The sequence below is a fragment of the Squalius cephalus genome, assembly GCF_949319135.1.
Source record: "Squalius cephalus genome assembly, chromosome: 8".
Taxonomy (NCBI): Eukaryota; Metazoa; Chordata; class Actinopteri; order Cypriniformes; family Leuciscidae; genus Squalius; species Squalius cephalus.
Genome location: NC_137129.1, coordinates 12,501 through 22,500, shown reverse-complemented (window position 1 = coordinate 22,500; position 10,000 = coordinate 12,501). Strand labels below are relative to the sequence as shown.

Genomic DNA, 10,000 nt, shown 5'->3' with positions numbered 1-10,000 from the left:
TCTACACTATAATAAAAAACATGGTTAATTTAGCAAATGTCCTTAAAAGAACAGCTCATCCAAAAAAAAAAAAATCTCATTATGTAGCTTACTCACCCTCATGTTGAAATTGTATGAGTTTCTTATGTAGAACCATAATTAAGATATCTTGGAAAATGCCTTTTATTTTTGTCATACAATGAATACAGTTGTTTTATTCCCAAAATTCCTGTGTTTCACAAAAGTAAGTTATACAGGTTTGAAAATACTTTCATTTTGAAAGACATTTATTTTTGGGTCAGCTAGGCCTGTAAACTCAAGAAGATAAAGCTTGTCTGGAGGGTTTGAACTAGTGCATTTGAGCAGATTCACATGTTCTGCCTCTATTTCACGTGTATTTTATGACAATACTCACCGCATCTGAACATCGTGTGGCTGGATAATATTTATTCCCAAAATGCCTGGATCATGAAGGAAACACACACATACACATCAATATTATTATTTGTTTTACTTACTAACGGAGACATTTGCAAAAGCTTGCAAAATTGACTCAACAGCTCCAAAACATATTATTACGACTCGTTAATTTAACTGATCGGTTAGCCATCCCGAGATCAACAATAGATTCAAAAGCCTAGTTTGCAGATTCTTAGAGTAAGACTGTGACAGTTCCTTTCTGTCTAAAGATACAATATTCTCAGTTCACTCGTTGTAAAGCTCCCATGCTGAGTTTTTTTTTTTTTTTTTTTATCATAGACAAGTTACACATGCTAGCAGCACATAACATGAATTCATTGGAATACCGTATGCACTAATAATATTGATCTAATCGCGTTTAGATTCTCAATTTAATACACTATATCTTGACGTAGCAGAATTTGTATAAAATAAAGTTATTTACCTTCCGTAGATTGCAATATGTCCGTTGTTAAAATTCTTTGTCCATATTCCTGGTTTGTTCTTCATTTACATCCAGCAACTCGCTCAAAATAAACATTTAGCAGTCCGATGTAAAATAATCCATGTTTTAAACGATGTAAAACCCACAGAATAGGCTATTGAAGATCCCGCGCAGCAGCAAAGCAAACACCGACTCGCTCAACTGACGTTTATTCAAACTTGACTCGTAAAGGCGCGCATAGTTGTCATTGGCTAGATTGCTGGATGACAGTCAGAATAAACAGAGAATAACCAATCATGCTCAAAACAGCGAGGAGAGACAGCCAATAGTGTGGCAACATTGTAATTACTGGAAAATATGAATATATATATATATATATATATATATATATATATATATATATATATATATATATATATATATATATATATATAATGTGCTGCTTATTTGGTTGTAGGATTTGTAGGCTGGCTGTTATATTTAATCAATTGGTTAAATTGTTTTTTTCATTGCAGTGCATGATTAAAAATTAAACATTAAAAATTAAAGATTAAAAATACTGTAAGAACTTACAGTAACTGACCATATACAATATTTATTTACCACTGTTCTGATAAAGTGCAATTTAATAGAGCAAACAGTATATTAAACAGAGCAAACACTGCATATTCATATACAATTCTGTATGTAGATCTATATGAAAATCTAATGAATTGGTATCATGGTGGTGAGTGACAGTTACATTCATGTGACCAATAATGACCCTTTTACACTTTCACAAATTCTTGACCTTTCCTTTAGAAACACTCTTATGCCTAATAATGTCAACATCCTTTATCACCCTGTGAGGCATTGGTACACAACCTGTTGGTTTAGAGTTAATCCTCTGTCCAACGCAACACTTTGGTAACATTGGCAGAATTATATACAAGTTACAACATAATACCCCGGGTTTCACACTTCACAGGCAAGACTTAAGCCTGTAGTCCCAAACTAAAATGCATGTTTGAGCTGTATTACCTGAAAGCAACTTGCACTGACATATCTTATGGCAGTGCCATTGTTTTGTCTCAAGATGCACGCCAGTAATGTTTTTTTTTTTTTGTTGTTCTAAAGCACATTTTTAGAAGCTATAATGAAATACCCAAATTGAACTAAGGACAAATCCTGGCTTTATCTAAACCCTGTCTGTGAAACCGGGTCTGGGTTAGAAATTAAGGATTAAGGTTAACCCTAACCCTAACCTTAAGACTTGTCTACAGACGTTTATTTAACAGCATGGTGTTAACTGCAGTGGTTAGGCCTTTAGCATTGATAAAGGACAAAAATCTTCTCACTGTGACAGTCTGTTTAGTAAAGATTGTTTGTATGGATTGTCCCTAAACTAGAGCTATTGATGCACTCAAGACATACCTGTATCATAAAGATCGTATTTACAAATTGAACATACATGAACGCCGCCACAATGATGAAAATATGAGTAGGAAGCTTGGGATTTTCTTTAAGCCCGATCTTGAAGAGTTATGAGTGTGTCAGTGAGAAACATGTAATACCACAATACTTTGGTATTTAGCAGTTACATTGCCAGGCTTTTCTATTTACAATGAAGTAAGCTAATGCCTGCACAAAATATGACAGTATTATAGTATAACAATATAACATGTAATGATACATTTTACAGTGGCTTCATAAATTAATTTAAAACATAAAAAAAAAACAAATAGTAAAACCTCATGTATACAAACTTCCCAGGAGGACTTAAAAGCATCATGTGTGCATCATGAACCCTGTTGGTGTCTGACCAGCAAGATCAATTTAACAGTTAATGATATAGTCCGTAAATTTACAGTCAGTTAATTAATTTACAGATATTGTTTGTCATTTTGTTCTGAACTAGTTCTGGCTGTCAGTCATTGACTGTTTCTGGATGTCAACGGACGTCCAGATTATAGTCAGCATGAACGTCTTTTCTGAACTAGTTCTGGCTGTCAGTGGACGTTTAGATTATGGCCGGATTGGACATCTTTATTCACGTCATTTATGGACTGTTTCTGGATGTCAAAGGACGTCCAGATTATAGTCAGCATGAACGTCTTTTCTGGACTAGTTCTGGCTGTCAGTGGACGTTTAGATTATGGCCGGATTGGACATCTTTATTCACGTCATCTATGGACTGTTTCTGGATGTCAAAGGACGTCCAGATTATAGTCAGCATGAACGTCTTTTCTGAACTATTTCTGGCTGTCAGTGGACGTTTAGATTATGGCCGGATTGGACATCTTTATACACGTCATTTATGGACTGTTTCTGGATGTCAACGGACGTCCAGATTATAGTCAGCATGAACGTCTTTTCTGAACTAGTTCTGGCTGTCTGTGGACGTTTAGATTATGGCCGGATTGGACATCTTTATTCACGTCATCTATGGACTGTTTCTGGATGTCAAAGGACGTCCAGATTATAGTCAGCATGAACGTCTTTTCTGAACTAGTTCTGGCTGTCTGTGGACGTTTAGATTATGGCTGGATTGGACATCTTTATTCACGTCATTTATGGACTGTTTCTGGATGTCAACGGACGTCCAGATTATAGTCAGCATGAACGTCTTTTCTGAACTAGTTCTGGCTGTCTGTGGACGTTTAGATTATGGCTGGATTGGACATCTTTATACACGTCATTTATGGACTGTTTCTGGATGTCAACGGACGTCCAGATTATAGTCAGCATGAACGTCTTTTCTGAACTAGTTCTGGCTGTCTGTGGACGTTTAGATTATGGCTGGATTGGACATCTTTATTCACGTCATTTATGGACTGTTTCTGGATGTCAACGGACGTCCAGATTATAGTCAGCATGAACGTCTTTTCTGAACTATTTCTGGCTGTCAGTGGACGTTTAGATTATGGCCGGATTGGACATCTTTATACACGTCATTTATGGACTGTTTCTGGATGTCAACGGACGTCCAGATTATAGTCAGCATGAACGTCTTTTCTGAACTAGTTCTGGCTGTCAGTGGACGTTTAGATTATGGCCGGATTGGACATCTTTATTCACGTCATTTATGGACTGTTTCTGGATGTCAACGGACGTCCAGATTATAGTCAGCATGAACGTCTTTTCTGAACTAGTTCTGGCTGTCTGTGGACGTTTAGATTATGGCTGGATTGGACATCTTTATTCACGTCATTTATGGACTGTTTCTGGATGTCAACGGACGTCCAGATTATAGTCAGCATGAACGTCTTTTCTGAACTAGTTCTGGCTGTCTGTGGACGTTTAGATTATGGCCGGATTGGACATCTTTATACACGTCATTTATGGACTGTTTCTGGATGTCAACGGACGTCCAGATTATAGTCAGCATGAACGTCTTTTCTGAACTAGTTCTGGCTGTCTGTGGACGTTTAGATTATGGCTGGATTGGACATCTTTATTCACGTCATTTATGGACTGTTTCTGGATGTCAACGGACGTCCAGATTATAGTCAGCATGAACGTCTTTTCTGAACTATTTCTGGCTGTCAGTGGACGTTTAGATTATGGCCGGATTGGACATCTTTATACACGTCATTTATGGACTGTTTCTGGATGTCAACGGACGTCCAGATTATAGTCAGCATGAACGTCTTTTCTGAACTAGTTCTGGCTGTCAGTGGACGTTTAGATTATGGCCGGATTGGACATCTTTATTCACGTCATTTATGGACTGTTTCTGGATGTCAACGGACGTCCAGATTATAGTCAGCATGAACGTCTTTTCTGGACTAGTTCTGGCTGTCAGTGGACGTTTAGATTATGGCCGGATTGGACATCTTTATTCACGTCATTTATGGACTGTTTCTGGATGTCAACGGACGTCCAGATTATAGTCAGCATGAACGTCTTTTCTGGACTAGTTCTGGCTGTCAGTGGACGTTTAGATTATGGCCGGATTGGACATAATTTCTCAGTGTCATTAATAGACTAATTCTGGCTGTCAATGGACGTTCAGTTCATGGCCTGGACGGGCGGACTTGATTTCAACCTGTTTTGTACGTCCACAGACGTCGCTTGCTCAGTGGGTCATATTACACAATGCCAAGTATAAGATGGATCATTACATAAGCTTTTTAAATAAACAAATAAGAGTTTAATGTATTTAATAAATACATAGTAAGTGCCTTTGTTTATGATTGTGAATTAGTTGTGTTTGCAGAAATGGCGTGTCTTTTGCTGCCTTCACGTGCTATTGGAAATATCACAAATACTAGTTTCCTAGTTAAGAAATTGTACATGAACAGCCTCTCAATTTAAAATTTGAATGTGATGAGCTAGTAATCATGATTGAAAGTTGTGATGGCTTCAGCAGATCTGTTGGAGTTTTTCAGCTCAGTCTATAAGGGAGGAACAGAATAGTGATGGATCAAGCAGGTGATGATTTTTCAGTGACCAGAAATAAATGGAAGGAAACCAGATAGACTTCTGGAATGATAAAGGAAGCAGTAAAAGAAATAGATTGTTATGGGCTGCGTTCCAAACCGCATACTCAATGAGTAGGTACTTAATTTCAATGAGTACTTACTTAACGACCGCTAAAAGAGTAGGTACTTTATAGCCAAATCTCGTTGAGTATGAATGCGAACCGGACATCTGCCATGTTGACGTTATCATGTGACCTACGACGCGTTATCACACGCGCAACAACTTAAAAGATTCGAACGGACACGTTTAATTCATCTATCCGTAAATCTTGATATTGATTAAACTTGCTCATTTTGTGGTCTTTTTGAAGAAACTGCTGCCTATTTATTTTGTGAATACATTTAGGGTTGATTTAAGTTATTTTATTTAACCCTACTAATGTGAACTACCGTTTTATCCTTAACGATGTTATTTATTTTTATTACGAAATCCCAAAATTGTCATCTCTTGAATATGTTGTTAATTTTTTATATCCAAATATTTTCATCCACAAGCAAAAGTGGCTAACGGCTTTATTTTTTCCTCTTTTTCTTGTTGAATTTAACTGTCGTTTCATCTCTCAGGCCTATAAATAACAAAAAATGCTTTTTAAAAAAAATTTATTATAATGAATTATTTAAGAAAATATATATTAAGATATTCAACCTTGTAGGTTCTTTTTTCCTGTGTAAAAAATCTCATATTATGTATGCAAACCCATTATATATATATATATATATATATATATATATATATATTATGGGTTTACAATGAGATTTTTTACAGATCTCATAACATCAGTAACTCGACAGCCCTACCTAGAACGGGTTTCCTCAGCGTTTGTAATGTCTGCACAAAGGGCAGCTGTGCGAAGATTCGCCTTTGGAGGAAAACTGTTGATTTTATACTTGAAAAATTTAAGTATCATTAATATTAAAAATTAATATTACCTCAGAATGAATTGCATTTCTATCCCACCCCAAAACATACAATAATAACAACGATAAATGCTGACCAATACTTAAATATATGACTTTTTACTGAAAATTATATAATTCAATAAAACAATGTCGTGATACCAGGTTGGACAGAGCTATGCATGATTGAATACACTCTAGATGTGTATATAATGAACATATCTACATTTTCTTTCAAACAATTAAATAAAACATTAATTAAATAATTATATTTTATTTACTGACAACAATGAGAAATATTAATAAATTAGTAAAAGAATGAATGAAAGTCACCATCACACAATAAACAAATGCATATACAAGTCAACACATGAAACAAAGCTTTATTCAAACTACAGTCATGTATGTAGGCTACAGGCGCTGAACCCCACATCCTTCTGCCGTCTCAACACAGCGGTTCCCATTCTGCGGCTTTATTCTGATGAATCAGCTGACCGCCAGAGGTGAGCCGTTCCTTCGTGCCGGAGGTTGTTGCGTGATGTGTTGTGCTTCACAATCTGAGGCAATAAGAGCTGGTGGAGTGATGGAGGGACTCATGAGGGCAGGTGGAGGTTCTCATAAGGGCAGGTGGAGTGATGGAGGGTCTCATCCATGGCACCATCTCCAGGATTCAGCTCTGTGCTCTTCATCCTCAGTGCTCACACCAGCCTGCTGACATTTCATATCCTACAAAATGCACAAACATAACACAAAAGCAGTAATTTTAACCGCACAATGTCATTTGATTTCAGTATTATTTAGAAGACAAAAACGCTTTTTTCCACAAATACCGCCATCATCTTTCCTTGTAGGTCCTGCTCCACCACAAAAGATCTGCAGCAAATGCACAGAAATCAAGAATCAGAAAAGTGCTGTAATAGCTCTGTTTGTAATTACAATAATTAAAATAAACTACAACTTAAGATAGTTGTTGTTATTCATTTCTGTAGTATACTCACTCAAAGCCTTTGATGGCAGCATTCAGCTTCATGAGCCACTCTCCACCGGATAAACACACATCTGTTCATCTGTCCCTGTAACATCCAGACGAGATTCACATCACCTCTGTGATTTATGAGCTCAACACTACATTTACATGTTGAGGTTGTTTTAACTTTTTATCCAACATAAATGTTCCTCAATTTATCAACAGTAATGGACAAATAAAATAGATAACTTATGTTTATTACTTTATAGATTTGTTCTACATAATAGCACACATTTCACTCAGATGTCTATTTCATGTTGTGATATTTCAAGATTTTCCTGTCAGATGTAAATAGAGTTAATAGACATTTAAAATAAGCGTCTTTGATGTATGGTTTGTTTATGTAAATCCACTTTAGAGACGTAACTTACGTGTCTTTACTGGAGCTCCCCTGTTAGCTAACGTTATACATAATAAAACGTGTTTTTACAGCAAAATCACAACTATACTTTACTGTGTAACGTCTTTACACCTTCAACAATTCAACAGTTTACTCTACAGTAGTTCAACACATGCAATTTTAGCAAAAGGAACGTGTTTACTCACATTTGAAAGCACCCGCATCGCTGATCTCTGCGATGTTTTATAATGACGTATCCTCTCGCGTGGCCTCCTGGGATAGAAGAGTATCCATCGGTTGAGCACTCAAAAATCTGGGCGGAAGCAGTAAGCCATCCGGGAACTTCTCGCCTACTCTTTTATGAATACTGATGTTTCGAACGTACTGCTTCCTTCACGTACTGTTTTCGCCTACTATATAGTAGGAAAGTAGGCATATTGGAACGCACTTAAGTCCGAATCTCGCGATAATTCGTACGTCACCCAGGTAATTCTCGCCTACTCTTTTGGATTCATACATACTTTTTCGCTCGCCTACTCTTTTTCCCATACTAAATAGTAGGGAAGTATGCGGTTTGGAACGCAGCAATGGTCAGCAGTGTAATTGAAATAAAGCTGGCAAATTACAACAGTTACTTACAAATCTTATACAGCACAAGTGCTAATGTTCCAGTGCACTATCATCAGTCAATAAACATGAGCTCATATCAAAAGACCATCGAAAGGGGTTTGAGTGATTGATAATTAAAATCTGATCACAAAGATTTATTTAATGCTCCCTGTGTTATATTTCAATAACACTGCATTGTGGACAGCGCAATACATGGTCAAAAGTCCCTTGATCAAATATATGAAGAAAGTAAGTATTAAGAAAGTTACAACATACCTTTCATATAAATCCTGAGAGAGAAAACACATGAAAGACGAGCAGCAGGTGAATAATCAGGAGATGCAGGTGAATGAAAAAAAGACCAAAACAGTAGATCAAAATAATTTCTTCCTTTTTACATTCCTAACTTACAGTCAAGTTGAGCTTGGCTACTTTGCACAATTCAATAAAAACCAGTTCAAACAAAACACCGAAAGCCACAGAATGCAACATCATGCTTGAACTAGCTGAAAAACCAGAACAGCATATGCAATTCACTTTTATATCTTTGCTGTGGTGCATCATGGGAGGTGGGAGACACCAAGTGTAGAAGATGAAGGGGGTTGTTTGTTGTTTAAAAATTAAAAAGCTTTTCAATTAGTAAATGTGTATAAATGGCTGTTAAATAATAATTTGTGGATTAGGGAATGTACAAAAAGCTTTTTATATTGAGATTTGGTTGTTCGGTGAATTTAATTCTTGGTTGTTTGTATGTGTATCAATGGTTGTGCCCAAGAGTATAAATGCCCACAAGCTGAACTTGCATAGAATGGTCAGTCTGTGATGGAAGCTGGAGAGTGAGAAAGCTGCTGAAGGTTGGGAGAGTGAGAAAGCTGCTGAAGGTTGGGAGAGTGAGAAAGCTGCTGAAGGTTGGGAGAGTGAGAAAGCTGCTGAAGGTTGGAATAGTGAGAGTGGACAATCTGTATGTTTTCTGCTTTCACAGAAAGGGCTTAAGCCTAGTCTCAGACTTCAATGCATGTTTGTGCTGTTTTAACTGAAAGCAATTTGCACTGACACATCATAATGTCAGTACCTTTATTCTGTTTCAAGATGCAAACGGGTAATGTTTTTTTTTTCTTGTTTTTTTTCTAATGTATGTTCATAAAAGCTACTTAAAAGTAGCTAAGGCTAAGGCCTGATCCTGGCTTAATCTAAGCCCTGTCTGTGACCTTTTTCACTTTGGTTTATTTGTTTTGTAGATAATTTACCCTGCCTATATTTGCATTTATAATGTAAATATAGAACATTCATATTGTTTAAGTGTAATTAATCAATCAGAAGCTTTTTTTGCAGGTGGAGAGAGCATGCAGTTTATGGTGACACTGATGTAAAGAGCGTCAAGAGATTCAAAAGAAACGGTCTAGTTTTGGTATATTGTATATGTGTATTTTTTTCATTCTTGTATTTCTTTAGTCTTCATTGGTGTTTTTATTAATTGTTCTTCAGATGCTTCATTGTCACTGGAAAAGGGTGAGTAACATTTGGCTACATCCCACACAAAGCTCGAAGGGTGTTTATCCCACAGCTCTTCAGATTTAGTGATTTGAATTTTAACCATTTCTAATAAGGACTGTGTTTGTGTAAATAAAAGGTGTAAAGGGACTTGTTTTATTTTAATCCTAAACGAGTCCTTTGGATCTGTGCAATTTACTTAAGTATTTTAACATTGAATTAAGAACTTATTTGTTCTTAATACTGAACCATTTAATAGTTTGCCCAGTAGGCATTTACGAGCACATCAT

The 10,000-nt window shown here is 36.4% G+C and overlaps 2 long non-coding RNA genes across 2 annotated transcripts in view; one reads left to right on the top strand and one right to left on the bottom strand.

Moving 5' to 3' along the window:
- LOC307162803 overlaps positions 1-1,097 on the bottom strand; it is a 10,882-nt gene extending 9,785 nt beyond the window's left edge. The window contains exons 1-2 of the long non-coding RNA XR_013821977.1: positions 884-1,097; positions 395-440 (exon numbers count right to left, since the gene is read on the bottom strand). This is a non-coding gene — a long non-coding RNA (uncharacterized lncRNA). The remainder of the gene's footprint in view (positions 1-394; positions 441-883) is intronic.
- An 8,477-nt stretch (positions 1,098-9,574) lies between these two features.
- The window catches only part of LOC307163372, a 1,369-nt gene continuing 943 nt past the window's right edge, over positions 9,575-10,000 (top strand). The window contains exons 1-2 of the long non-coding RNA XR_013822061.1: positions 9,575-9,616; positions 9,705-9,728. This is a non-coding gene — a long non-coding RNA (uncharacterized lncRNA). The remainder of the gene's footprint in view (positions 9,617-9,704; positions 9,729-10,000) is intronic.